The sequence below is a fragment of the Equus przewalskii genome, chromosome 16 (genome assembly GCF_037783145.1).
Source record: "Equus przewalskii isolate Varuska chromosome 16, EquPr2, whole genome shotgun sequence".
NCBI classification, from domain to species: Eukaryota; Metazoa; Chordata; class Mammalia; order Perissodactyla; family Equidae; genus Equus; species Equus przewalskii.
This window is the reverse complement of record NC_091846.1, coordinates 11040959-11068408: the sequence shown is the minus strand read 5'-3', so window position 1 is coordinate 11068408 and position 27450 is coordinate 11040959. Positions and strand designations below refer to the sequence as shown.

General features: G+C 39.0%; 1 protein-coding gene across 3 annotated transcripts in view; it reads right to left on the bottom strand.

Annotated features, from left to right (window-relative positions):
• The window catches only part of FRY (FRY microtubule binding protein), a 403013-nt gene that overhangs the window by 331905 nt on the left and 43658 nt on the right, over nt 1-27450 (bottom strand). The window contains exon 1 of one of the 3 annotated variants that reach the window (XM_070577934.1): nt 17232-17284. The exons of the other annotated variants lie outside the window; for them this stretch is intronic. The gene's annotated coding sequence lies outside the window, so the exon portion shown is untranslated. Of the gene's footprint in view, nt 1-17231; nt 17285-27450 lie in introns of those variants that run through there. 3 annotated transcript variants of the gene reach the window in all.

The following is a 27450-nucleotide window of genomic DNA, read 5'->3' as shown; positions in this document are numbered from 1 at the left end:
AGGAAACCAGTTGCAAGGCAATGTGTAGCTGATGAGCCCAAGATTGAGACAAGGACAATATTGATGTAGAGAACTAAACAAATAGGAAGGAGATTTTACAATTAGGATATACAGACTTGGGGGAAGCCACACTGGGAGAAAGGGAGGGGTCAAAAATGACCCAAGATTTCTAGCTTGAGAGACGGATAATGCTATTAAGATACATAAGACAGGAGGAGGCAAAAATTTGGAAAAAATACAGGATGAGTTCAGTTTGGGCTATGTTGACTTTGAGTTACCTGAGAGACAAGACGAGGAAATATTCAGGAACTACTGATGTGGTGTTTGGAACTCAGGAGAGTGAGTGCTGGGGATGATTTAAGAGTCATCACTGTATGGTATGGAGGTGATAGCTGAACCCAAAGAAAACAGAAGATTGCCCAAAAAAGAGCATTTAGAATAGTAAGCAAGGCTAGAGTAAACCCAGTAACAGCAACATTTGAATGAAAAAGAAAGAGACAGAGCAGTAAATAAAATTAGAGAAGATCTAAAGACAATAACATTTTGGAATTCAAAGGAGAAGAGCTTTTTAAGGTGGGGATTTTCAAGGAGTCAAAAAGCTAAACTATTGTGTAGAATCACTGGGCATTCGGATGACCCTGTTCTCTGAACTAAGAGGACATCCAAAAGAACATTCCACTGAACTGTAAAGGGCATGAAGGCAGGAACTGTGTCTATCCTATCCCCTGTGGGATGGCATGCTGCTTGGTCTACAAAGGTCCTCAGTAAGTGTTCAGTGAATGAAGACAAGAAAGTGAGCTGGCTTGGAATAGTGTCAGAACCTGAACCACAAACATGTCAGTTGGTTCAAATAAAATTCCCTTCTTTGGTGCCTACATTTAATAGTAGACAGTAGTGGAGAGAAGATAGATTCTTGCTGTTTGAAATGGTCTTTCTAATAACGTCTTCTAGTCTTGTTTTCTTCATCCTATGTCACTACTTTATTTATGTTCAGAGAAAGGATGTTCTTCCACACAAATGGCTGTGATTCAAAGCACCTACGTTAGGGTGAGCTCACATTGTTAAGAAAGTAAAATTGTTTGTTTAAATTCCAGGGGGATGGGAGTATAAGTAAAATATTAAAAAATAATTTAACGTAGAAAGATATCACCCCTGAAGTTATTTAAAATTCTTTCTTCTCTCTTCTAATGAGTCCCCTCTCTTGTACAGACTGTGAAAATGCTGTCAGTAAGTTTTTTTTTTAAAACCTTCTGCCATATACAAGTGGCTTAAATATTTTGTGGTTTAATGACAATCTTCTCTAAATTTAGTTTGATTTAGCAAAACTCCCTCAAATAATATGTGAGCCATGGATTTGATATTTCAGAGAGAGCTAATGCTGCCTAAGTCAAATAATCAGGGATTTAGATTTTTTAAAATTTGGTTTATGTGAGAGTTTCTGCTAACTGTATTAAATCATCTTTAATACGGTCATTAATTTTTCTCCTCGTGTTAAGGTCATAGCAAACATCTTACAAAGAGGTACCAAGAGTCATCTTTTTCACCTTTCACCCAATATTTATATTTGGATAAATCAAACAGATAAATGAAAGGAAGAACAAATCCACTCTGAGAAGGAAATGTATGACCACAAAAATTGGTTTAGGTGTGACAGGATCCTTCTTGGACACTCGCCATTTTCTCCAAGTTTGTTCTCTATCTTTAGGTAAGCCAGAGTGTGGGAAACAGAGTCAACCGGGTTTCTGAAAATTTGACTGTGAGTGTTCCCCTACTACAGTTCAAATTCATAGAAACACTAGCTGTTGTTTACTCTGGTTTAGATGAGCAGGGATATATTTTAGAATACGATACTTTATAATTAACGTAAAAATCCTGAAAAAGTCATGGACTCAAAAGAGACTGTGTGTTTTCCAAAATGAACTTGTAGTGTTTAGAATTGCTTTTCTTTGCTTTCCCCATCTTCCAGAAATTCAATTCTGTAGGCAATTTGAGCTCATCCCACTTAGAAGTTTGGCAGTTCAGTTTCTAGAAAGATTAGGGTTGGCCCAATGTAGCATAGACTAATGTGCTAAACTATTAAAAATAAGTTGAAGAATGGGACAGCCCATTTTTCCTTTCATCAATATAAATGGAAAGTGTTTAGAAAGAAGAAAAAGGATCCAGTAAGAATATGCATCTTTTGAAGAAAAAAAGAAAGCACAGGGAAAGTAATCTTTTATCCTAGCTGTAGTACAATCTCTCAATTTCTGAGTTCTTGCTAATCTCCTCTTCTTGGGTAAACTGCATAGTTAGAATAGACTGAGTAAACGTTGTGGTGTTGTAATCTATACCATTTCTTTGGAAAGTGTGTTACATTCGATAGGGAACTGCTTTTCCTCTAAGCTATAGGAAAAAAAATTCTCTGTATGCTTTTCATATTCTCTCTGCTCTTATCAAAATGCTGTTCAGACTTGGGTTATAGCTTTCTTTCAATGTTTGGTGATGACATTATACAAGGAGCACCATACTGAAAATTAATGGCATTCTATTTTGATTCTAAATTCCTTTCTTCTTGTTTTCTAATAGTGGAGGCCACTTATCTTGCTCTTCAAACAGTAATCCAGTTCCTGTCATCTCACATGCTGGGAACGAACCAGCAAATACTCAAAGACTTCTACTTAGCAGCCTGAGAAATGTCATTCCAAGCTAAATATGATTCAGGCCAACCCTTAAAATATTACTTAAAGCTGTACTCCAACAGCAAACAGAAATGTCTGTGTGAAGTTAGCCCCAAATTTTATAATTTATATACTAGATTCTTGACCTTTCAAAAGAAAAATCTTTACTCATACAACAAACACACACTAAAATCTACAAGTATTTATCAAATGACTATTTTTTACAAGGCAGTGCATTAAGTGCTTTAAATACATAAGACACAGCTCTTGTCCTTAAGGAATCTAAAATCCGTCCTGGAAAATATGATACAAAAGTGTGAGAATGTAAACAACAGTCCAAGACTTCAATGACAGTTCACAAAATGTAAATGACAGTTCAAATCAAGTGTGGCAGAGCTGTCATAAGTCAGTATATGATTCATTTCAAAAGGAATCACAGAGACAGTAACAGCAGATGCTATATGAGTTGACAGTAAAAGATAATTACTTCATTTTGGGATTAGGATGAAACTATGAATGGAAAAGACTAACTAGGAACTGGATATCAAAGAATGCATGTTTTGTATTGGCAGAGACATGAAGAGAACCTTCTGGAAGTGGCAATGTTGGAAGCTGAGGTGTCGAGATCAGAAAGCACTGCAGGCAATTCTGACTGTTCATCTTCTGCTCTTACCACCTGCCTACCTCTTTGTGTTAAAATGAAGAAAATAGTGAGAATGTCTTTATTTAGTAAAGGAGTCAGTATTTTTTGGTATAACCAGATGTACCAGAACTAAAATAAATTGGTCCAGAATAGCAAGGTGCATAAAATAACAAAACCACTTGTTGCCATTAAAGTTCCCTTAATTATAGCCACTAGTTACTCAGTATAAGAAATAGGCACATTTATAGAAAAGGAAGCAGTCCCAAATTCAGAATGACTTGGTTAAGTGTTGCCTATAATATCTTTTCACAAGCACTCTTCACCATCACCACCACTGAGAGATGTCATAGCTGTCTGTTACCAAGAATAGGTTAGGCGTTGATCTGACAGAAGGCCAATCTTAATTGTGATCATTGGATATGGAATTGCAAATGGAAAAGCCAAATGATTCCTAGACTCACGATGCTTCTCAATCTTTTATGTGCGTATAAATCACTAGAGGAACTGATTAAAATACAAATACTTTTTTTCAGTAGGTCTGGGGTGGGGCCTGAGATAAATAATTTACTTATTTATTTTGATTATTTATAACGTCCCCCTTCCCACTAGAATGTAAACTCCAGGAGGACAGGGATCTTTGTTGATCTGTTCACTGATGTATTCCAAACACCAGAATATGTGTAGTACATGTGAGGCACTCAGTCATCACATGTTGAATGAGTGAACAGCATTACCTACAAACCCCTGCAGGAAGTTCATGGGGATGCCAATTCTGACTTTCAGGGATTAGTCTTGCTCAAGAGACACCACTGACTCATTAAGACTGAGAAAGGTGTGCAACAAGGATAGAGGTGGCCAGGTGGCCAGACGTTTGTACCAGATCATTTTCAGAGTCACAGCCTTCCCTGTGGGGCTCAGCATGGCTTGAGCTACAGCCTTCACTTGCCCATCACTTAACTGGTTTTAGGACTGACTTGGCATAAATTTCAGCTCACCATCTGGCTTCCTGTCACTTGTGTCCACCAACTGTGATGTCCCTGGGTTGCTCATGCCTACAGCCTGAGGCCTCCCTCTCGCACCAAATCTTCATCCAAATTCTTCTTTCTCCAAAATCTTGTGTGGTTCAGCTTAAGATCTGAATTCCATATTGCCCTAGCTCTTGAGCTTCTAAGCTTGGGAAAGTTGAAAGAGTTAGGCATCAACCTGGCATGTAGCCCCAAATCACAGTTACCCTGTGAACTCCTAAAGACTCTGAGGAGTTTACCTGTGACTACCACAAATGTCACAACGTGTTTGAGCAATTGCATGGGTACCTGGAAGGCCTGTACAGTACAGCCTCATAAATAGGGAGCCTCAGCTTCTTTTCATACCCAATTAAATTTCTTCTGTCTATTTTACGTTCATTTACTTTTCCCAATTTTATATAAGGCTATGTTTCTATGTCTTATTGATTTATCATTTTAAAATATATTCTGGATACTAGTTTGTTATCAGTTATATTCAATGCAAATATCTTCTCCCATTATGTAGCTCATCATTTTATTTTATTGATAGTATTTTCTGTTAAACAGGCAAGCTTAATTTTAATGTAGTCAGGCTTACCAATTATAGTTGTACTTTCTGTATCCTGTCTGAGAAATCATTCTAAAATAAGAGATTTTGAAGACATTTTTCTTATATTTTTGTTGTTCACTTTTAGGTCTTAAATCCATCTGGAATTTATTTTTGTATGTGTTATGAGGTAAATATCCATCATTTCCCTCTACCTAACCTGCAATACCAACAACTAGTACCATGTATCAAGTTTCTATATGATGAATAAATGAAAAGCAGTAGGATATATGGAGTATATGAGGAAGACATTTGGTTTAAAACTAATTTGGCCTGATCTTGTTTTTCCAAAAGGGCCTGATGTGGACTGTTGAGCATGCATTGTACATCTGCTTGAAACGTTTACAAAGTCCCAAAGACAAGAACGATGCTCTTAAAGATAGCGATGTAGCTTCCCCCCATATTAGCATTTCCTTAAGGATAAACATCTCTTCCTAGAAACTAAGGATTAATTACTGACCTGCTGTGTTCACCTTGTGACCACTGACCTGCTGCGCCAGCTAAGCATCTCGTGATAGTAGTAATAGGGACAGTCCTGTCATACGTGATATATGCTCTTTGTTCCAAGATGGTATATAACCACTCTGTACACCCTACTTCTTGGGATGTGCTTCCTTCCTTGAGGAATGAAGCCCCACCGGGCTATAGTCCTCAGACCTGTCTCATAATAAACTCACCCCAAATTTTGATTAATAGAATGACTGTGGCTTATTCATGTTGACATATATATATATGAATTTGCTTCTGGGTCTCTACTTTGTTTGGTCTATGCTTCTATCCCTACACCAATACTACTCTGATTCAATCAGTACGGCTTTAAAATCAGTTATGATATCTGACAGAGCAAGTTTCCCCAGATAGATCTTTTTCAAATATGTACTAGGTATTTTTGTTTTTGTGCTTTCCATATGAATTTTAGGATCAGTTTGTAAAATTCCATACTCCTGCACACTCACACAGAACCTACTGAGAGCCTGACTAGGATTTTACTGAGTTTTAAAATCAATTTGGTAAAAACTGACTTTGATATCGAATCTTACTATCTAATAACGTGGTACATCTCTCCTTTGATTTGCATCTTATTTTATGTTCTTCAGTAAAGTTTTGTAATTTTCCCCATACAGACTTGAATGTCTTTTAGATTTATTCCCAAGTACCTTTTAGCTTTTGTTAAGACTGTGAATGAGATCCCCCACCACATCGCCTAACAATGTGTTGTGGTTGCTGCCACAAGGAAGCTTTAGATGTCTGCAGGTTGACCTCCTTTGTGTCTGGCCGTTCGGGTTCACAGCTTCCCCAAGGCTTGGCTGCTGGCAGCAGGTTAATACTTTCTTTCTTTTTAAGTTTCTTTAGGGAAGCGCAGGAATCAGGGTGTCTTCTAAGTTCTGCCTGACCAATCCTTCAGGCCAGATCTTGCATTACTGACTTTTGAGCCCAGGGTTCTCCTCTGGTGAGGCTGGTGAGGTGGGGCTCACAGAAGGAAAGCACATCAATCATTTTTAGGGGTCCCATTACACCCAGATTTCATATTATTAGCTTCATTTTCAGAGTCTTAAAGGGATGAAGTATCTTTCCCAAAGTTAGTAAGTGGTGCTCATTCAAACCCAAGCCTCCCTGAGCCCAAAGCCAATGCTCTTATTCTTTACAACACATTTCCTTCCAAATACTGCTTCCCTGAGAAGAAACTGAACCCAGGCCTCAGGAGTGTGAACACAGGACTTTAACAACCAGACCACCATGGTGGTCCCCACGTTTACCCAGAAGCCCAGGATAGAAACTATTGGGGATCACAGATTCCACCTTCAGCAGCCATTCAAGCACCAAGTCCTGTGGCCTCTGCCTCCTAAGCACCTCTCACATCCATTCTCTGCTCTGTATCTCAGCATCTCCTCTCACCTGATTACTACTGACAGCCTCCCCACGTCTCCCACCTCCACATTGGCCTGTTACAGTCTCTCGTCTCACAAAAGGGTGATATTTTTGTTAGAAAAATCTGATCATATCTCTGCTGTGTTAAAACCTCCAGGCCTCCCACGACAATTAGAATAAAACTCACCTCCTTTTCCGTGACCTGCTAGCCTTTGGAATCTAGTTCCTGCCTTATTCTCTGACTTTATTTCCTTCCACCCCTTCTCTATTCACTACGCTCCAGCCACATTATTCTGTATTCTCTCTCTGCTAAGGTCATCACAATCTTAGAGCCCTTTTCTCTGCTGTTCTCTCCACCTAGAATGTTCCATCACCAGATCCTTGCATGGCTGAGTCTTTCTTTCAGGTTTCAGCTTAAATGTCACTTCTTCAGTGAACCCTTCTCTTACCATCTCACCTAAAGAGAGAGCCTGAACCCCACCTTGCCCCCCAAGTTGCTCTCCACTGCATCATCTGGTTTATTGCTTCATATAATTCACCACAATCTGTATTAATGTTTTTTGCCCAGAAAAAAAAATCTACCTGAAACATAGTTTTTGGCCACTCTTTCTTGCATTTCTTTACCCTATAGCTTCATAGAACATTTGACTGTGGTGGGAAACGTTTTGTAAAATATACATAACATAACATTTACCATTTTAACCATATAATTCTGTGGCATTAAGCACATTCATTCACTATGTTGTGGAACCATCATCACTATCCATTTCAAGAACTTTTTCATCTTCTCAAACAAAAACTCTGTACCCATTAAAAATAATTCCCCCTGCACCCCTACCTGCTGCCCCTGGGAACCCCTATTTTTTCTACCTCTATGAATTTGGCTACTCTAGGTATTTCAGGTAAGTGAAATCATAACAATATTCTTTTGTGTCTGGCTTGACTTTGCATAGTGTTTTCAAAGTTCATCCATGTTGTAGCATGTGTCAGAATTTCCTTCCTTTTCAAGGCTGAATAATATTACTCTGTATGTATATATCACATTTGGTTTATCTATTCATCTATTGATGGATATTTAGGTTGTTTCCCCCTTTTGGCCATTGTGAATACTGCATTAATTTTTTAAATGTGTTTATTGTCGGGGCTGGCCCCATGGCCAAGTGGTTAAGTTCACATGCTCTGCTTCCATGGCCTGGGGTTCGCCAGTTTGGATCCTGGGAGCAGACACACACACTGCTCATCAAGCCAAGCTGTGGTGGCATCCCACATAGAATGACTGACAACTAGGATATATAACTATATACAGGGGCTCTGGGGAGAGGGAAAAAAAGGGGAAGATTGGAAACAGATGTTAGCTGAAGGCCAATCTCTTCTCACCAAAAAAAAAACACAAATGTGTTTATTGTCTGTCTCTCCTCACCTGAATATAAATTTCACAAGGTGAGAGACTATCTGAATAAACAGGGCCCAGCTTCCGGCAGGCATGGTATAAGCCAAGTGCAACGTTATAAGCCAAGTGCAATATTATAAACTAAATAGTCATACTTGATGAATATTAAAAAATTAATGAATTCTTTCTTTCATGGGTCAACAGCATCTCTCAGCTGGGTGACTTCAGGAGAGTACTGTCTGATCTCCTTGCCTTTTGTCTTGCTCCTTTTCAACCCATTCGTCTTACTTCTATAAGAGTGATCTCTTTAAAACATAAATCTGATTATAGCAATTTTCTTAAAAACCTTCAATGGCTCCCCATTGTTCTTATAACAACTCCAAACTCCTGAGCAGAGCTTCCAAGGACCCAGCCTGGCTTAGCTACTCAGTTTCAGCTCTAGTCAACCTCATGCTCCAGCCATAATGGATTCTCTCAGTTCCTTAAACGTGGCGTGGCATCTCACTGACTTTTGTAGATGCTGTTCCTTTGTCTTAGACATCTCCTGCCCTCTCCTTCATCAGTTCCCATTTGTCCTTCAGATTCATTTGGACGTCACTTACAGGAGAAGGCTTTCTGACACTCCAAGTCTGCACTAATTGCTCCTACTGTGTTTGTAGGAATTACCTGTTTTTTTGTCTTTGATCCCTTAGACTATAAACTCCGTAAAGGCAGGAACTATGTCTCTCTGTTCACTACTGAATCTCAGTGCCTGGCATGGTGCCTGTACTTAGTAGGGGCTCATTAAGTATTTGATGAACAAATGAATGGATTTATAAGCCCCATCTTTTGTATTGAAAAAGAATCAGTGATATTATGACAAATAGATTAGAAAATATCAACCTAATGGTGTCTAGGTGTCTGTCCACACGTAGCCTTTTGGACAAATGTGGCCTGAGATCTTTGAAAAACATTTTTAACATAATTACCTTGATTTCATACATGACAGGACAAATGAAGCCTTACCATCTGTTCTTCATAGCTCTGTGAAATTCACTGCCACCAGGTGTCACCCAGGAAGGTGGGGACCAATTAGTAATTATAATTAAAGCTTCATGTAATTAATGACCCAATTCTAAGCCGTCCAAATTTAATTCCACTGACATTACATCATGAAACTGGGGGAACTACAAAAAATAATTGAAAGGAGAGAAATAGATATGAAAAAATCCTGGGCAGACTTTTTCCCTGGGGCAGCCAAGAACTTGGAGAATTGGACCAATTATATCAACACATATTAGGACGAAATAATATGAATTGGGCAGAGCTGTTTGATTATAACTTACTCAGTGGTGTTAAGTGGTGTTAAGAAAGAATCTGTCAGCAGATATCAAAAGAATTCAGAGAGGCAAAACTGGTCAATGTATCCACATAACCCAGAGGAGAGAGTGCCAAATATGGGGACCTAAGTCATCTGACTAGACACACACATACAAACACACACACAGATTTATGTCCCTGTGGCCAATGAAGGAAAGAAGGAAAGAAAGAAATAAAGAGCACTGTAGTAGTTTAGTTCAGTCCATTTTACGGTGATCTGTCCTGCAGCTTTGAGATCACAACAAACATTCCCCGTCTTAATATTGAGCACAGATTTTAAATTTTTTTACACTAGCACTTAATCAATAAATCTGTGTTGACATTTACAGAGATTTAGGTTTATCATCTGAACTTGTCATGCTCATCACTTAATGATGTTTATCTCCTGGCTCGTGATAATGAAGAATGGAAACTCGGCGATTGATTAAATAAATTGCAGTGGATCTATACAGAGGAGATCTATTCTGGCCCCCAAAATGATGCCATAGATCAGGGACTCGGATATCAGCATTTAGACATTTGCTAAAATACAAAGTCCACAGCCAGAACCCTGGAGATACTGAATCTGCAGATCCAAGTTGGGGCCTAGGAGTCTGAATTTCAACAAGCATTTCCCCAGGAAGATTTTTATGCAGTGAATTTGTTGATAAGAATCATCATATAGAAACTAATACTTATTTATATGGAAATGTGGAGATTTTTAAATGAAAAATCATAGGCCATAAAATGGAGTGTATTATAGTATGATCTCATTAAAATACCTAGCTGGATGGATAGATAGAAAGGCAGATAGATTAATACAGATATGCATAGAAAAAAGTTTGGAAGGAGAGAAACTAAGGTGTTAATAGTAAACTGTGTGAGGTCTGGCCCCGTGGCCGAGTGGTTAAGTTCGCGCGCTCTGCTGCAGGCAGCCCAGTGTTTCGTCGGTTCGAATCCTGGGCATGGACATGGCACTGCTCATTAAACCACGCTGAGGCAGCATCCCACATGCCACAACTAGAAGGGCCCACAACGAAGAATATACAACTATGTACCGGGGGGCTTTGGGGAGAAAAAGGAAAAAAAAAAAAAGAAATATAACCAACAGTTTGCTTGGGGTGGAAAACAAACAATGAAAAAAAATAGTAAGCTGTGTGAGAATACGGTGTTTTTCAAAAAATATTTTTGCTATATATATTTTCTGATTTTCCACCATGCAATTATACTGCTCTTATACTAACAGAAGATATTTTTAACTACAAAAGAAATATTTATTGAGTTCCTAATGTGCTTGAGATGACATATTCCCAGGTGTATTAGGACACAGCTCGGTGAGAGCTGTTGCATCCACCTGGATGCAGCACTGTGGGACACCGAGGACTGCAGCATCTACCCCTCCTGGGGCACACACTGATCTGGCTGAAACAGAGCTGGGAAAGGCTGAAAAAAATAGGCAATATTGGGGGTGGGGAGTGATTTGTTATCTTAAAAACTGTTGGGATTTTTTTTTTTTCTGGTGAAAGAACCACCATAATAATAAACAAAACAAACTCTACAACAAAACCCAAACAAGAAACAACAGAAAATTCTGCAACCCACAACACTAAAAACAAAGCAATAACAAAAACAAATGGCATTTACAAGTTTGCATTGGGAGCTCCCTGTGGAAGGATGAAAGGAGGTTGGTATAATGCTGCACACACATTCTTGCCCACTGTCTCTTCTGGCCAGGCTATTATTAGGCTGTTGCCTGTTCTCTGCCTAGTTAAATCCTACCCATCCTTCAAGCTGAAGGAGTTCCTCCCATTCTACAGTATCCCCTAATCCTCCAGTCTTGTAGTAGCTTCATCCTTTAAATACACAGTATCTTATCTGATGCACATTTGCAAAATCTTGTATGTTTGGCATATATTATTTATCTCTTGGATTATTTAAGTTGTCATGTAACAACTTCTTGAAGAGAAAGTCTTTGATTTCTTCAAGTAGACTGCCAGGTCACTGAGGGCAGGGATGGTTTAAAAGAGAATTCTAGGCACACAGACATAAATATTAGGCACTAAATACATACTTTTAAAAACATTATGTTGAACAAAGATACCTTATTTAGATTTTTTTAAATAGCTTAATATTGAAAAACAAAACTTTCTGGTTAAGCTAAATTTTTTATGAATAAATGCCAGTATAATTTTCTAAATACCCATGCCTCTATATGAATAAATGCCAGTATAACTTTCTAACTAGCCATACTTATATTTTTTCAGCACTGTTACTTTATCCTGATGCATTCATATGTTTTATTTAAAATTCAACAGTAGGCACATACTGATCAAAGGACCATGTTCTATAATTCTAAAAGCAGGGTTGGAAATAATTCATTTCTTTAATATCTAGCAGATTAGAACTGCTAAACATTTTAACACACATGATTGTCTCTTGGGAGAAGGCAAAGTCACCACTTGGAAGAATAAGAACGTGCTTTCCTTAAAAAACAAACAAACTGTCTAAGAAGAGGCTGTGAAAAATTCTTTCCCTAAATTCAGCATGGGAAGAAAAGACTTGCTTTTGAGAAAACACTGATTAGAATGATAAATGACAAATGTTTGACGCACATCCTAAAGCCATGTTGTATAACTTCCAATAAATGTGTTCAAGACAAGGTAGTGCATTATTAAAAAAGCTTTGCTTTATTTATTTTTTAATGGCAGAGCTAAGGGAAAAGCCGAGGCTCATTATAACATCCCTCTAGCACCCTCTGGTGTCCTATTTGCAGCAAGCCTTTTTGAGTTCATTATTTGCTGTTTCTACAGCTATTTACAAAGGAGCTCTTTGGGAAACCACTAATGTGTCTGGAGGGGAATGCCTCATCAAAGAAAATCAAATACCTGGATCTTACAACCCGATGGTGTGCTAATTATGCCCATACACACTGTTCGCCTCTCTCTGGGGAGCCAGAGCCAGCAATGTGGGTATTAGAGCCACACAGGTGAGTGGAATTGGTAAATGGTGGGGCTCCAAAAGGAAGACTTTGTCATCCTATCCAATGCCTATTTTGTGGAAAGTTCCATGGGAAGCCATAGGTAATCTGATGAGAGCTGAATGTTTGGTGAATAACTGCAATATTAAACCTGCTTTATTAAAAAAAGTTGAATAAGTGAGATGAGTGAAGATATATGGTCAAAAGTGACGTTAGCCCTTTTTTGTTGGGTCAGGAATGCAAATATGCTCCTTTAGTACACACAGATTTAGAATTGACTTCAGATTTAAGAGTCAACCTAACCTGAAATATTAAAATTAATAATTGCCATTCAATAAATTCTAAAACTAAGGATAAAAGAATGTAAATTATAATAAGGCATAAACAAACAAATATACAAACAAACACATCAATCTTATATGAGTACAAATTTCTGAAGGAAATATACACAAATGTTGATAGGGTTTGTATTAAAATAGGAAGATTATGTGTCATTTTTTCCTTCTATAATTTCCTTTCTTCTTTTTTTTTCCTTTTGGTCATGATAGGAAATATCTTTTGTAATGAGGAAAAAAACTCACTTCAGTAAATGAAAGTTCTTAAAGGAGAATGTCCTTGCTCAGATCTTTCTGAAAATATATGTAAAGAAAATTAGGACAAAGGGAGGGAGTATTTCATCCTGTTTCCAAAATCTCCCACTTGGTAACTATAAATCAAACTTTTATTTATGATAACTTCACCTCATGCCTTTTGACTCTTTCTTTATCATCTGATCCTAAATCCCAAGTGCTAGAAGGAGGTGCCCTCATTTCTGGCTACTGGTGTCCTGTCTTTTCATTGTCACTGCTGAGTAATTGACAATTTATGCAATCCAGCTCATCTGCTTAGCAACAGGAAGGGTGGGGCTCAAAACAGAGGAAAACTACAGGAGTAGCATTCTGCAATTGTGAAATGAGAAAGGAAGAATGGGAACTGGCTACACACAATACAAAACTATTTTCAATACTAATTAAAACTATTTTCAATACTTTCAATACTAAACCCCAAAAGAATAAATCAAACAAGAAGTGTTCTATATTCTTCTCATACAAAACTCTATAATTATAGCCTTAAGAATGCCATGTGATTAGAATGCCATAAATAATGCTTTAACGACAAATAAACAGAAAGTTCCTCGCTCATGGATCTCTAAATGGGTCAATGGGCTTTGCCTCAGACATCTCCTTAGGGAAAGGATGTGGCTTAGCTGAGAGTCAGACAAACTTATGTTCAGAGAGGAGCTCTAGCCACCCAGGTGAGAACCTGTGATATGGTTAATTCTGACTGAGAACTGCTCAGTACCACACCTGCTGGACTTTTCACTTCATCTTGTAGCAGCAAAAAGGAAGGAAGAATGGGGAAAGAACTGGGACCTGCATTAGAGTGGTTCCTAGTATTACAAACTGTCTGTTTCTGCCAAATTTCTTGAAGTTTATGGCTATAATCTCATCAAATGAATGAGAATTCAGAGATCATAGGTCTTAAGGATCCTGTCTCCAAGTCACATTAATTTATTCCACGCATCTAAACAGAAATGTATTAGATTTACAGCACCATCATGTTTCTTCTTTACGGTGGCCTTGATCACAAAAGCAGAAGAAAGAGGTTTCTATGAACTGAATTGGCCAAATGACAGTAAGTTTGGATTTTATTTTCTTGATTAATCCTTAGGAATTGAGGTAGATCAGCCAAGACATCGCTATGAAATAAAACAGAAAACATCATCAATTTCCTACTTAACAGATTGTCTTGTTGCTTGAATTTGTTCATTCATTTGTTCAAAATACGGCTTTTGAGCATCTACTACGTGTGCTGCTCTAAGCACTGAGGCTATGGTGACAAATAAGACCGTCAAGGTTCCTGCTCTCAGAGCTTACAGTTTGGTGTGTGTTCCCACATGCAGAATAAAAAGTAAAAACTAATAAATAGACAAGAAAATTTCCAACAGTAACAAACACATAGGAGAGAATTAAAGCAGAGTGACATGAGAAAGAGTGACTTCTTTAGACTGGGTGTCCTGGGAGGCATGTCTGAGGAGGTGAATTAGGCTGAGATATGAAGGTTAAGTAGGATCCAGCCATTCAGAGATAAGGGGTAAGAGCTTCCAGTCTAGAAGCAGCATATGCAAAACCTCTATGGTATATACATATTTGATATGTTAGAGAAATAAAAAGTAAAGTAGTATATTTAGGGTGTATAAAAGGGAAGAGTGATACAAAATGATACTGCAGAACTAGGCAGGGTCCAAATGATGTAGGGACCTTGTAAACCAGGGCAGAGTCTGGATTTTATTGCAGGTGAGATGGGATTCCACGGGGGAATTACCAACGGGGAAAGGAGGGTGTGACAAGTGTTATTTATGTTTTGAAAAGATCACTGTGGCTGCCGTGTAGAGAACTGACTGGAAGGAGACAAGAATGAGAACAGGGAGACAACGGGGAGGCTACTGCAATAGGTGAGGGTCAGAGACAACAGTGATGTGGACTGGAGTACTGATCATGGAAATGAAAAGGAGTAGATATACTGGGATCTGTTGTGGAGGCAGCGTTGATAGGATGGACTGAATGTGGAGGGTAAAGGTAAGAAAATAACCAAGGAGAAGCCTCAGATTTTTTGTTTTGATGTTGGATGATGGTGTTATCTACTGAAACAGGAAAACTGGGGGAAGAACAGGTATGTGATAGAAATTAATTTTTATTTTGGCCATGTTAAGTCTGAAATGCCTCCAAGACCACCAAGTAAAGGCATTTAGAATAAGAGCTGAATATTTAGGGGAGATGTCAGGACCAATTATACAGTTTGAGTAGTATCAGTGTGTGGGATTGGAGATGACCTCAGTAAGAGTGTGTAGATAAGGAAGAAAAGGGTGCTTGAGAGCCACTGTCTTGGGACACTCAGCATTAGTAGTTGGGTAAGAGAGGAGAGCTAGCAAAGAAGACTGCAAAGGAGCAGCCAGGGAAGTATAAGAAAATCAGGAGGGTATGGTGTCCAGAGAACAAGTAAAGAAAGTGGGGAGGTCAGCATAGTTAGCTACTACCAGGTGCCTTAGTAAGTCAAGAACAGAAGGGTGACCAGGGAGCTTCGCAACATGGCTAGACTGAATGGAGGAGGGCGTCTGCACAAAAATAGAGCAACTGAAACTATAGTCAAACACCTTGCAGTACTGTATAAACATGGTGTCTCTTTTCTAAGTTATATGAAGCATCTTTTCACTACTTAGAGCACATACCTTTTTTTCTTTCTATAACCAAACCACCTAAATATGTATTTTAACTTATAAACACATGTTGTAATACATAAATTGAAAACAGGCTTTATCAGTATTTGTTGCCTCTTTCTCTCCTACCTTATCTTACTTTATTTAAAATCAAGGGTATTCGATGCAGACAGGTAAAATGGAAATCAATTAATGGTTGCCCTTAGTAGAAAACATTTTTTCTGAAAATAAATTTGAAACCATTGGCTAAAATAAAGTTTGGTGATTATCTCTGGATTTCAATGATTCAAATGATATATTATCCCCATTTTACTACAGAAAAACAGGGTCAACTTTGTGTAGACCCACAACTGAATCTTAGTGACAGAAAAGGGACTCATGTGTCCCAGCCAAGAATTCTTATTCTTTCTAATTTTACTTAGACAATTATCTTCAAATGTTAGACATTCTCCACATTTAAAGCTGGGGAAACTTCCATCCGTGGAGCCACTGAGCTGAGCTCCTGGTCGTAGTTCCCTTTCTGTCTTCTGAACACAAGATGGACAGGCTGCCCAGCACACTTTCCTCTGAGATAGCCCAGTCATAAGTTGCTGTTATTGTTTTTGTGACAATTGAAATTTTCCCACTGCAGCTACATTCCCAAGTGCCCAATTTAGTCCCCTACAAACAGTGATTAAGACATCTATTCACCATTTTTCAGTGGTGAGAGAGGAGAACAAAATTTCCAATTTGCCTTAATTGATATTCATGCAGAGCTGCCAAATTTGAGCAGGAGCATAATAAAGAGATGAAAGTTCAGTTTGAGACGGAAAAATAAGAGTTAGTTAATACACCTGTTCTTAGAGGAAACAATTAAAAATGTGACACCTGGCTAAGACATTAATTAGAACGTTTTCCAGTTTATTGCTATGGATAGAGAGCCATTTTCTTTTTTAAATCACACATCTTTTGAAAGCTTACTCTAAAACCAGCCTTTACTTTTCAAGAGATTTTCATGTCACATCACTGGGTAAGTAAGTGCAGAGTAAAATCAGGTGTATCCTGCATTTCCCCAACTGGCATTCTCTAATCCCAGAAATATCACGTAACTGATGTTCATAACGAAGTCTTGAGGTGAGAGAATATCCCAACAGCAAAAATAATAATACCTCACATTTATATGGAGCTTTACTATTTACCAAGCATTTTCACACACATTGTTTCATTCGATACTCAAATCCACTCTGTGAGGCAACTGTCGCTCTCATCCCAGATGAGAAAGCTGAGGCTCAGAGAGGCTGAATGCCATGCCTGAGGTCACACAGTCATTAAGAGAAAGGGCTGGGACTTAAAGCCAGGCTTTCTGACTCTGAGTCTGTTTTTTTCCACCAGGGCTTAGCTCTGCAGCGTCAAGAAGATAAACTAGGCAAAAGCTTTCGTGATAGGTTTACTTTATTTTATCCTACTTGTTTGTAAAAGTAGCAATCAAGGGTTTGAGGATTCTGCTGTACCTCTCTTAACTGTGTGGTCCTGCGAAGGTCACCTGTCTCTGTACTTCAGTTTTCTCATCTGCAAAATGAAGGACTTGGATTAAAGACTCTTACACCTCCCCAAATTCTGAAATTGTATTAACCAGAACATATGAGTGACCAGAATATTCTACTCATCTAATAGCCTTGTACTACGCGTTATATTTCTTTGTGTGTTTTGAGGCACAGCAATTTCAGTCACACTGCATAACGCAGTCGAGTTCAGCTTTAAAGTGAAAGCTTATTAAATTATTCATTTGAATGCTCTTTGGGAAATTACAGACCTCTTTGAGTTTATACTGTGTTTCTCACCAGACTATCAGCTTCTAAAACGCATTATTTTCTCGGTTATTCCCTATTCAGTTATCCAGTATCAGCTAAGTCTTTAGTGTACATCTAGGAACCAAGAGATAATTGTAAAAACATAACTCAAATTTGGTTCATGCAGAGCTTATAAAGAATAAGATATAAAAGATCAGTCAAGGTGAAACAACTGAAAATCAACGAAAAGCTGTGTTGGTGAAACAGACTGTAAGGATTACACAGGCATTTAAAGTGCAAATTAACACTATTTGCTCTACTCACGCTTAGAACTGCGATGAGGAAAGTGGAAAATTAAAAGGACTCTCCTTGGTTGCCTCTTCTTCAGTTTTCCTAATTATGAGAATTTGTGAATTTGTGATTTTCCAATCATTTCATGAGTATGAGTTTCTAAAATAATATACAGAATTTCTTAGGGACAAGGGTAATTTGTGTGTGTGTGTAACTAATAAGTTGAATGCAATGGATCTGATTTTTCTACAAAACTTATTGAAAAATCATTCTCCTTAATTTAGAATGAAATCCAAGGTAAAGTGAAATTTCTTTTAAAAGAGCTGAGAAGAGCATTTTTGAGTGTAGAAAGGAAGGTGCTTTTAGACAGAAAAAGCCTGAAGATAGGGAGGGACAATTGTAGGGAATCTCACTTTAGGGGAAAGATGCATTAGTTAAATGTTTTTTCTCTCTATTTGTGGTTCTAATCAATCAAACAAACATTTCTGGGAGACAAGCATGGCCAGACACTGGAGTGGGAGGGGTGAGGTGACAGATGAAACACTGTGGGCTGAGAACCGTGTGCATCCTGTGCCCAGCTCCCACCAGGATGGCGCATGTGGTTGAGGTCCTCCCGGGCCCCCTCCATGAGCAGAGCACAGTCTGTGGGGTGGAGTGAAGCTTTCTTTGTAGAGAGTTAACTTGCCCAAACAGGTTCTGAAATAATGATTGTGGTTTTATTTACACTGTATAGTACTGAAATTTTCTAACAGACCATGCAATAATGCCTATTTTAGGAAATAAATTTTATCTACTTATGGCACTGCAAGAAACAAATTTTCCCAGTATGTCCTCAGCAGTAAATGTTTACAGCTCAGTTACTAATTATGATGTGCTTATAAGCAAAGCCTTTGAAAGCCACTTCGTTGGGGTTTTGAGGCTTCCTTGTACTACGAAAACGTGAAAAACGTCAAGATGGGAGCAACGACATAATTCAGTGATAGATCTGTAGAAATCAAACTTCTTAAAAAATAGGCATTATAATAACTATATTACTTAGAACTGTTTTGAGTCTTGATCTAGTTTAAAGTAAAAGAGGATTAGAAGTCAATGGCCCACAGTGCATGTTTGGGGTGGAGTGGGGGATGGAGCTTAATGAATTAGAGAAGATGACCAAAGACCCAGGCTTTGGGAGGAGAGGATCCAGGGCTGCTCAAGGAGCCCCAGTCACTGGAACGAGACACTCAGAAACTGCACTGTGACTTCATCCTTTCCAGTGTAGACAGGCTTGTCACATGGAGGACAATCTGTGGCTCTGGGATCACAAGCCAACAGACAGAAAACGGCTCTCTTCCCCCAGCTTAAGTTCAAAAATTCCCCAAGGAAGGACTTGGTCTGATTTGAGTCTTGAACTTATCTCTGAATCGACGACTATGGCTCGGGAGGACTATAATGTGCTCAGCTTAGCTTGAGCTATTCCTTCCTCCCACTTCCCATCATGGCCTGATGAAGACTTTGTCTTAGAAGAACGGTGGGTGGGTGAGTGTGTAGAAAGATAAAACAGGAAATACCCACTACAGCTATCATTAATGGAGACTCTACTAGGGCCAAGATGCTTTACATGTATTATTCTCATCAATTATTCCAACAACCATGTAATGCAAGTATTATTATACCCATTTTGTAGATTGCAGAAATGTAACTAGCTTTCCCAGGGTCATACAACTAGATAAAGGTACAGCGAGATTTGGATTCAGATAAATATGACTTCAGAGCCCAAGTTCTTTCCACTAAGTTGCTGCCTTTAAAAAAAAAAGAAAAGAAAAAAGCTGTTATGTTGACTTTTTATCTAGATTTAGCAGGGATGGAAAATATGTGGCATATATATTTCTAGTCCCAAATCCTGCACCATACAGACATCGTTAATTGATCACAGACCCAGAATTTTCAGCACGGAACTTCAATCATGTCAGATTGGCACGTGAGTTGAAACCTATCTCTAATAAGTACATTACACCACTTGATGATTGAGGCAGAAACAAAGGAAACACTAATGCTTTTTACCAGAATGTGCAAAACTACAGACAATAGCAATACTTTTATTTTGAAAAGCATTTAACTATGGGCCTTTGATACTGCTTGCTGACATTTAGAATTTAAATAATGTGGCTGATTAAAAAGCAATTATGGAATTTTAAAAGAGACTTGGTGTAAAAATTAGGCCAATAATTTACTTCAAGGGCAAAATTTTGTTTGGTTTCTTTTATTCATGGAGCTGAAAGGAGTTATTCATTAGAGGAAGTGTAAGATTAACATATGGCTTAGGCAGAAAGGCAAGAATGGAAACAAAGAAGAATAGTGGAGGGATGAGAATAATGTCCTGCAACGAAAGGCACTCTTTCAAGCTTCAACTGGATACAGGAAGTGAGAAAAGTGAAGAAGAGCTGGCAATTATATTTGAGTGCAAAGCCTGAAAAAAACAGCCTAAGGCTACTAGACTAATCCAGAATATTAAGATTTTAAAATACCACTGGAACCAAGGTTAGCATGATTTCCCTTATATGGATTCAGGTCTAACAACATGTTTATTTAACAATAAATATAAATTCTGGCCCCATGTGACAGTCAGGGTTTTAAAATAAATCAGGAAAAACTGAGGAAATGGATAAAAATAAATGTTATAAAATCTGCCTACCTCTTCTTTTTGTCCAGTTTGCTTGATTTTTATGGAAACCTGTTTTGCCGCCAGAATCATGTTTCTGTCTGATAGAGGTCGATTTCTATATTCTCACAGAGTTGTAATGTGGAGTGCAAGCAATAGATGAGAAGTAAATATGGGAATTATAATTTCTACAAGTCAAACAGAATTCATATTTTTCTGAAATGTCTTGGCACTATTACTCCATCAATACTATCTAGGTTAATAAACATCTGTTCAACTTCTCTGGAATTTTATAATAAACTACCTCCTCTGAATAATAAAGACAACACATGCTTTCTACAGCATTTAAACTTCATTTATTTCACAAGCACAATTTTCACTATCATAAAAAATTCAGACGCACCAAACATACTTCTCGGTGCTCCAGCCGCTTCCTGTCTTTCGTTTCTCTACCGATCATACCTGCCTCTGCTTCTAACTCTGGGCTACATGCTTGCCAACGGTCCCTCTTCAACTTTATCACAATATCCTTACTTATAATTCTTAGCTGAAACGTAGCCACCCCACTTGTAACATAATTCTGGAAGAGAATGGTATAATCCAGACTTTTAGAATCCAGATATCAAAAGAGAAAGAAAGAGGAAGACATGATTACGAAAGAGAAAACCAGAGAGATGGCAGCATAAGAAGGACTCGGCCTGGCCTTAAAGATGGAGGAAGGGGACATGAGCCAAGAAAAGCAGGCAGCCTCCACAAGGTGGAAGAGGCAAGAAAACGGATTATCCCCTAGAGTCTCCAGAAAGGACTTACATTGTGATCTTAGCTCAGTGAGATGCATGTTACATTTCTGATCTACAGAACTGAAAGGGAATAAATTCATGTTGTTTTAAGCCACTAAGTTTGTGATTCTTTGTTACAGCAGCTACAGGAAACCAATTCACTACTTTGAGTGGAATACCTTTCTGGCCCACAAGTCACATGTCTGGTCATCATTAACTAAAAATAAGCCAAATCTCACTATAATCTATTTATTATAGAGTTGATTTAAGTATGAAACTCCCAAACAAAAATGTAAACCCTGAAGTCAGGGTTGTAGAGAATCTTTAGTATATTAAATTAATTTTCTCACTTCCGCAGTTAATAATTATTTCTTACTCCCTTTGTTAAAGGCCTCCGAGGAACTTACTCTTATTGTCCACCCAAAGTTTACTCCACATCCTTCATTTCACTGCCGCTCCCGTCCAGTCCCTCTAATCAGGCTCCTCACGGTCCTGCCTGCCTCCTGCATTGTTACTCCTGGGTCCCTGTGCCTGAGACACTGCCCTCCTAACGTCAACTAAATCGCCTCATTCACGGTTTAAGCCAGCACCCTCATCACCTCCCACATTTCCTTACACTTATTTCCTATAGGAAGTAGTATAACCAAGCGTTCTAGGCACAGAGGTACTATTATATCAGGCAACAAATAAAATTCGAAAAGGAGAGGTCATGAGGTGGCGTGTGGCATAAGGCATGCCAGAAGCTAGAACACCCTTTTTCTCTCGTAACTGCATCTAAGCCATCTATCTCAGGCTGCCAACTCCCTGAGGAAAGGAAAGAGACTTTATCTTTCTTGGATTCATTTCTGTATTGTACCAGTTACAGTGCCTTCCACAATCTTACTAAGTTCCATCACTTTAGCCTACAGATTGAGTGTCATCTTTGTATCTCAATGACAACATATTTTCTGCTTTGAGCACAGAGGCCAGCTGCCTGGCTTCAAATTCCAGATGTGCTACTTACTATCTGTGTGAGCTTAGCAAGCTGCTGAACTTCTCTGCTTTCCTTTCTCCATTAATCATTACTGGACTTACCTCAGGGGTTTTCTGAGGATTCAGTGAATTAAAATATGTAAAGCCCTCATAAGTGTTTGCATTTTCACTAGAGTTTTCTTAAAGATCTTCACCCCAGAGCAGTCAGCCCTCATCTCAATGGGGAGCAACAGAGGATAGAGTGTGGGCTTCAGTGTCTGGCTGCCTGGGTTTAATGGCAACTTCACCACTCATTGGCTGTGTGGCCTTGGGCAAGTAACTTAATCACTCTGGGCTCATTTTGTGTAAAATAATAAGAGGACTTTCAACATACAGTTCTGAGGATTAAATGATGTAACTCATGTAAAGGGCTAATAGCAGTGTCTGGCAGGTTAGCAAATACTCAACAAATATGAATGTTAATTAGGCATCAACAAACCCCCTTTACGCATTAGGGAGCACACGACACCTGAGTGGTTTTCCCACAGTCCACTGAGAGAGGCGGCCATGGGCAGCTCAGGTCTCTCCACTGCTCATGTGGTTGTGCAGAGGTAGGGATGGAGAGAGGTCAGTCTTGGGTCTGGCACACAGACTTCCAGTGTGAGGGGGATGTGAGGTCCCAGCAGCCTCTAAGGAGCTGTGAATGGGATCTGTGCTGAGCATCACTAAGCAATTGCCAACATTCCAGCCCCCAAGTTTAGTAGGTGCCCCCACCCTTAAGCCCTTGGTTTCACATCCCAGGATGGGAAGCTTCTACAGTGAGGTCTTCCTTCCACCTCTACTAAGGAACTCTGCCTTGGCAACTGAATTCCAACCTCCTCACCACAGGCAGCCCCTTCAGGCACTGTCAGTACACAGTACTGTCACTCATCAACCACCCAATTACTTTCTCTGCAGCAATGGTGCCACCTGCTAACTCAGCCCCCAACTCCAGGGCAGCTCTCTACTGTGAATTTTCTTCCTGCTGCTCTCTATACCATCTTGCTACCATGAGCCACAAGAGGATGCCAGAAAAACACTATTGTACTTTAAAGCATGTGCTGTGCTAAAGTGTGGGTTCACGTTACTGCTCTGGGACAGGACTGACAACTAATTTATATAAATATAAGGCAAAGACACTGGACACTGAGAGAAAATGAGCTGACTTCAGCATCATTTGCCTGGAGCTTACAGCAGCACCCAGTGGGCAGTGGGGCCTCAGTTACCCTGGATAATGGACCAAATGCTGCAGAATGAGTGATGAAGATGCTCTGCACCACATATTAAAATATTATAGAATGTTAAGGGAGAAACTCCCTCTTTCCGAACATAATACTTGAATACATTTTCATTTTTCACATATAAAATGTATTAAACTATAGAATTCTGTACAGGAAGAAATTGAACTTGCTTAACTCTCCACTTCCAACATTTCGTCATTTTCTCCACTGATTGATTTCAGTCTAGGTTGTTGGTCTAACACACTCCATAGCCTCAGTGTGGTAGGCTGAATAATGGCCCCTCAAAGATGGCCACATCCTAACCCCAGGAACCTGTGGATACATTATCTTGCATGGCAAAATAGATTTTGCAGATAAGATTAAGTTAAAGATCTTGCAATGGGGAGACCACCTTGAATTATACGGGTGAACCCTAAGTACAATCACAAGGATCCTTATCAGAGGAGGGCAGGAGGCTCAGAGGCAGAGAGGGAGATGTGACTTTGGAAGTGGAGGTCAAGAGTGTGCAGGGCCACGAGCCAAGAAATGCAGGCAGCCTCCAGAAGCTGGAAAAGGCAAGGAAAGGGTTTTCCCCTAGAGCCTCCAGAAGGAATACAGCCATGCTAGTCCATTTTAGACTTTTGATCTCCAGAAACGTAAGAGAATAATCTGTGTTACTTTAAGTCACTAAATTTACAGTAATTTGTCACAGCAGCCATAGGAAACTAATACACTCAGAGCAGGGTATGCAGAGCATTCTGTACTGTGTGTACAAAGCAAAATGTAAATAAACACTAGATGTCAAAACAGCAGGGAACATTAAGCAGCTCCTAATCATTTGCCTTACACATAAAACAAATATAAGCACGGACAGCTAGCTTAAATTTAAGCTCTCCAGTATTAGTTTTTAGGGTATTTAAAAAATTGCATCTGATTTTAGGATCCAGTAGTTTAAATCCTATCATTTTTCTGCTTCTTACGAGTTTCTTCCACTTTAGTTTTCTTTATTTATACCATTCCACTTCTATTCACAAGGTCAAAGTTTTCGGTCTAAAATTATCCTTTTTCTTGTCTTAGAGTCATACCCAGTCAGGAGAAAGCTTTGCTGTGGTTTTCAGCTCCCAGAAACCCCCTGGGGCTACTTAGTTAGGCAGCTATGAAGTCGGCTTCATTCTCAGCGTGGAGTCCTGCTGTGAGGGTGGGAAAGTGGTTCTTGCTCCCAGGGCTATTCCATGAGCCGTCAGACAGCCCTGCGCCTCCTGTGCCAGGGGCACTGTTCTTACCCAGAACTGTCAGAGTCGCAGAGCGGAGCCTTGATGGCCCCTTGAGCGGCTGCATTCAAGCACTAGGGGCTGGGCGGGGGGGCTCCTCTGGTTGACAGTGTCATTTCAGATGTGTTCCCTCTAAATAAAGCGATTTTCAGTGAAGGTCCCTGGTGTCTCTCACAACAAACCTGTGACTTGTCATTCTAAGGGGCTGGTTGTCTTCTGATTTTCTTCCAGTCAAAATTAAATGAAGGCACTTTTTCTTAATGCTTGGCACTGAACCCCATCTAAACTGTTACTCAAGTGAGCACAAAGCCTTCTCCCTAACTTGAAAAGCCCTTCCTCCTGCCCATTCTTCAAGCACCAAATCTTTGAGAACATTTCCAATTGCTCCAGCTCAGAGAGATCTCTCCCACTCCTGACCATCTCTAACGTTTGTTCTTCTAATTTTCTATTAACTTAAAAGCTCCAACTTAAAACAAGGTCACAACCTAAGTCTATAGATAAGTCTAGTGTCTTGAACTCAGAACACTTTTTCCCATGGATATAACAACAACAATAACAACCAACCAGGGCCCCCAGAGAGAGCTGTGCAGGCCGTGCACTGCAACTTCAGGGGCTTGCTCTGTGCAAGTCTTGCCACTAACATTTACAAAGTGCATACCGTGTGCAAGACACTGTGCCACGCATATCATGAGGATCAATTCATCCCTTTATTCGCCACAAAAGCCTTACTATTTTCATTTTACAGATGAGGACGTTGGAGTTGTGAAAGGTAAACTGCGCAAAGATACATAGTCAGTAAGCTGGGATCCAACTCAAACCCAGGCCTGTTTAAATTAATATATTAAATATTTGCAACAAAAACAGTGAAACTCTAGAAAGTAATGCTGTGGCAAATAAAGCATAAATAATAAAATTGGAATATGAAGTCACATTGGTTGACTGTGTATTTTGTTGGAGTTCAAGGTAAAACAATTGCTATGGAAGAAATGCTCCCCACAGAAAGGATTTGTCTTCAAATACTGAAAGATGGATACCAGGGTTCTAATTTGTATGCCTGCTTCAGAACAAGTGAAAATGAGAATGAGGGCAAAAAATACAATACTCTCTATATGAGTTTCTCAAACAAGCCATCAAGAAATCCTAAGTATTCCAAAACTCCCCTTAAAGATGCAGGTCATGACTTAATCTCAATTCTACCACCACATGAATTATTTGACCTTTTGAATAGTTGTAGTAAAATACAGCAAGAATGATGAAGCATAATAACATGTCATAGTAAATGTAATTTCATATGGTATGAAGTTTAACATGTATAGCAAAAAGTTATTTACAGTGGCTGAATGGTTGATTAAACATGCTGCTCGTGTCCATTATTTTAAAAAATATTGGGTATTAAAACTTTGCTTAGAAACGCAAATTCTTATTCTATTGTCATTTCTGGGAAAATCATATTGGCCATACCTCATTTTTATTTTTTTCCTATAAATATAATTTGCTGTAACTTTGAGTGCCTCTTGAAGTAAACTTTTGTAGATAAAAATGCCAATAAAATGTGCTATCTCTTGACTTTAATATCTTCTGGAGATGTTTTCATTTGCAACTCACTTTTATAGTACTTTTTGAGGTCTATTATAACCACTTTTTAGGTCTATTACCTCTACTTCATTGTGACTTTTAAATTCGTATGTTTTTCTCCTCCATCTCCTGACCCAGCTATTAGATTATGAGTTTGTCAAATTTCTCAAGGATGCATTTTTGTTGTTGTTGTTGAGGAAAATTTGCCCTGAGCTAACATCCATGCCAGTCTTCCTCCACCTTATATGTGGGTTGCCGCCACAGCATGGCTGACAAGTGGTGTAGGTCTGCTCCTGGGATCTGAACCCATGAACCAGAGCCACAGAAGCAGAGCATGCCAAACTCAACCATGACGCCATGGGGCTGGCCCCAAGGATGCGTTGTATTTATCTTCTATGCAACAATTCACTAAACATTAAGAGTCTTCTATGTAACGAGCATTATGCTGAATGCTGGGATCAATAAGCCTAGCCCTACCACAGTGCTTAGCTTACAATAGACACCAGAAAAAGTTTATTGAACAAATGGATATTTCCTAACATGCAAAACTTAACAAAAATTGGAAAGACAAATATTGTCTTTGGACAGATAATATTTGTTTTGTCTTTGGAAAGACAAAACAAAACTTTGGATAGACAAATATTGTCAAAAATAACACCCAGTCATTCATGAAAACAAGTAGAAATGGGGATGTTGATAATGGGGGAGGGTTGTGCATGTGTGAGGGCAGGGGGTATAAGGGAAATCTCTGTACCTTCTCTTCAATTTTGCTGTGAATCTAAAACTACTCTAAAAAATAAAGTCCTAATAAAAAATTAAGTAGAAATGTTTCAGAAGATTTTACTTAATACAATCTAATCCCTCCCAGGGCAGAACGAAAATGTCCTGTAATATAATGCCGCACTGGATGCTTTAGAATATATTTGCCGTTCTCAAGATGTCAGACTATACGCAAAATGTTCAGCAGTGTTTAACCATGGTATTATTAATTCCCTTCACTGGAGCCTTGATTTGCTTAAACTTTGTTTCTTAAAACGTCATGAATTTCAATATCTGATTATTCAGACTGTGAAAGCTCCTTCCTGTAGCTCATTTACCGTCCCCCCTACCTGGGCTGCATCAGTTCCTGTCTGTCTGTTTTGTGACTTAGCGGTATTACTGACGGGCAGCACT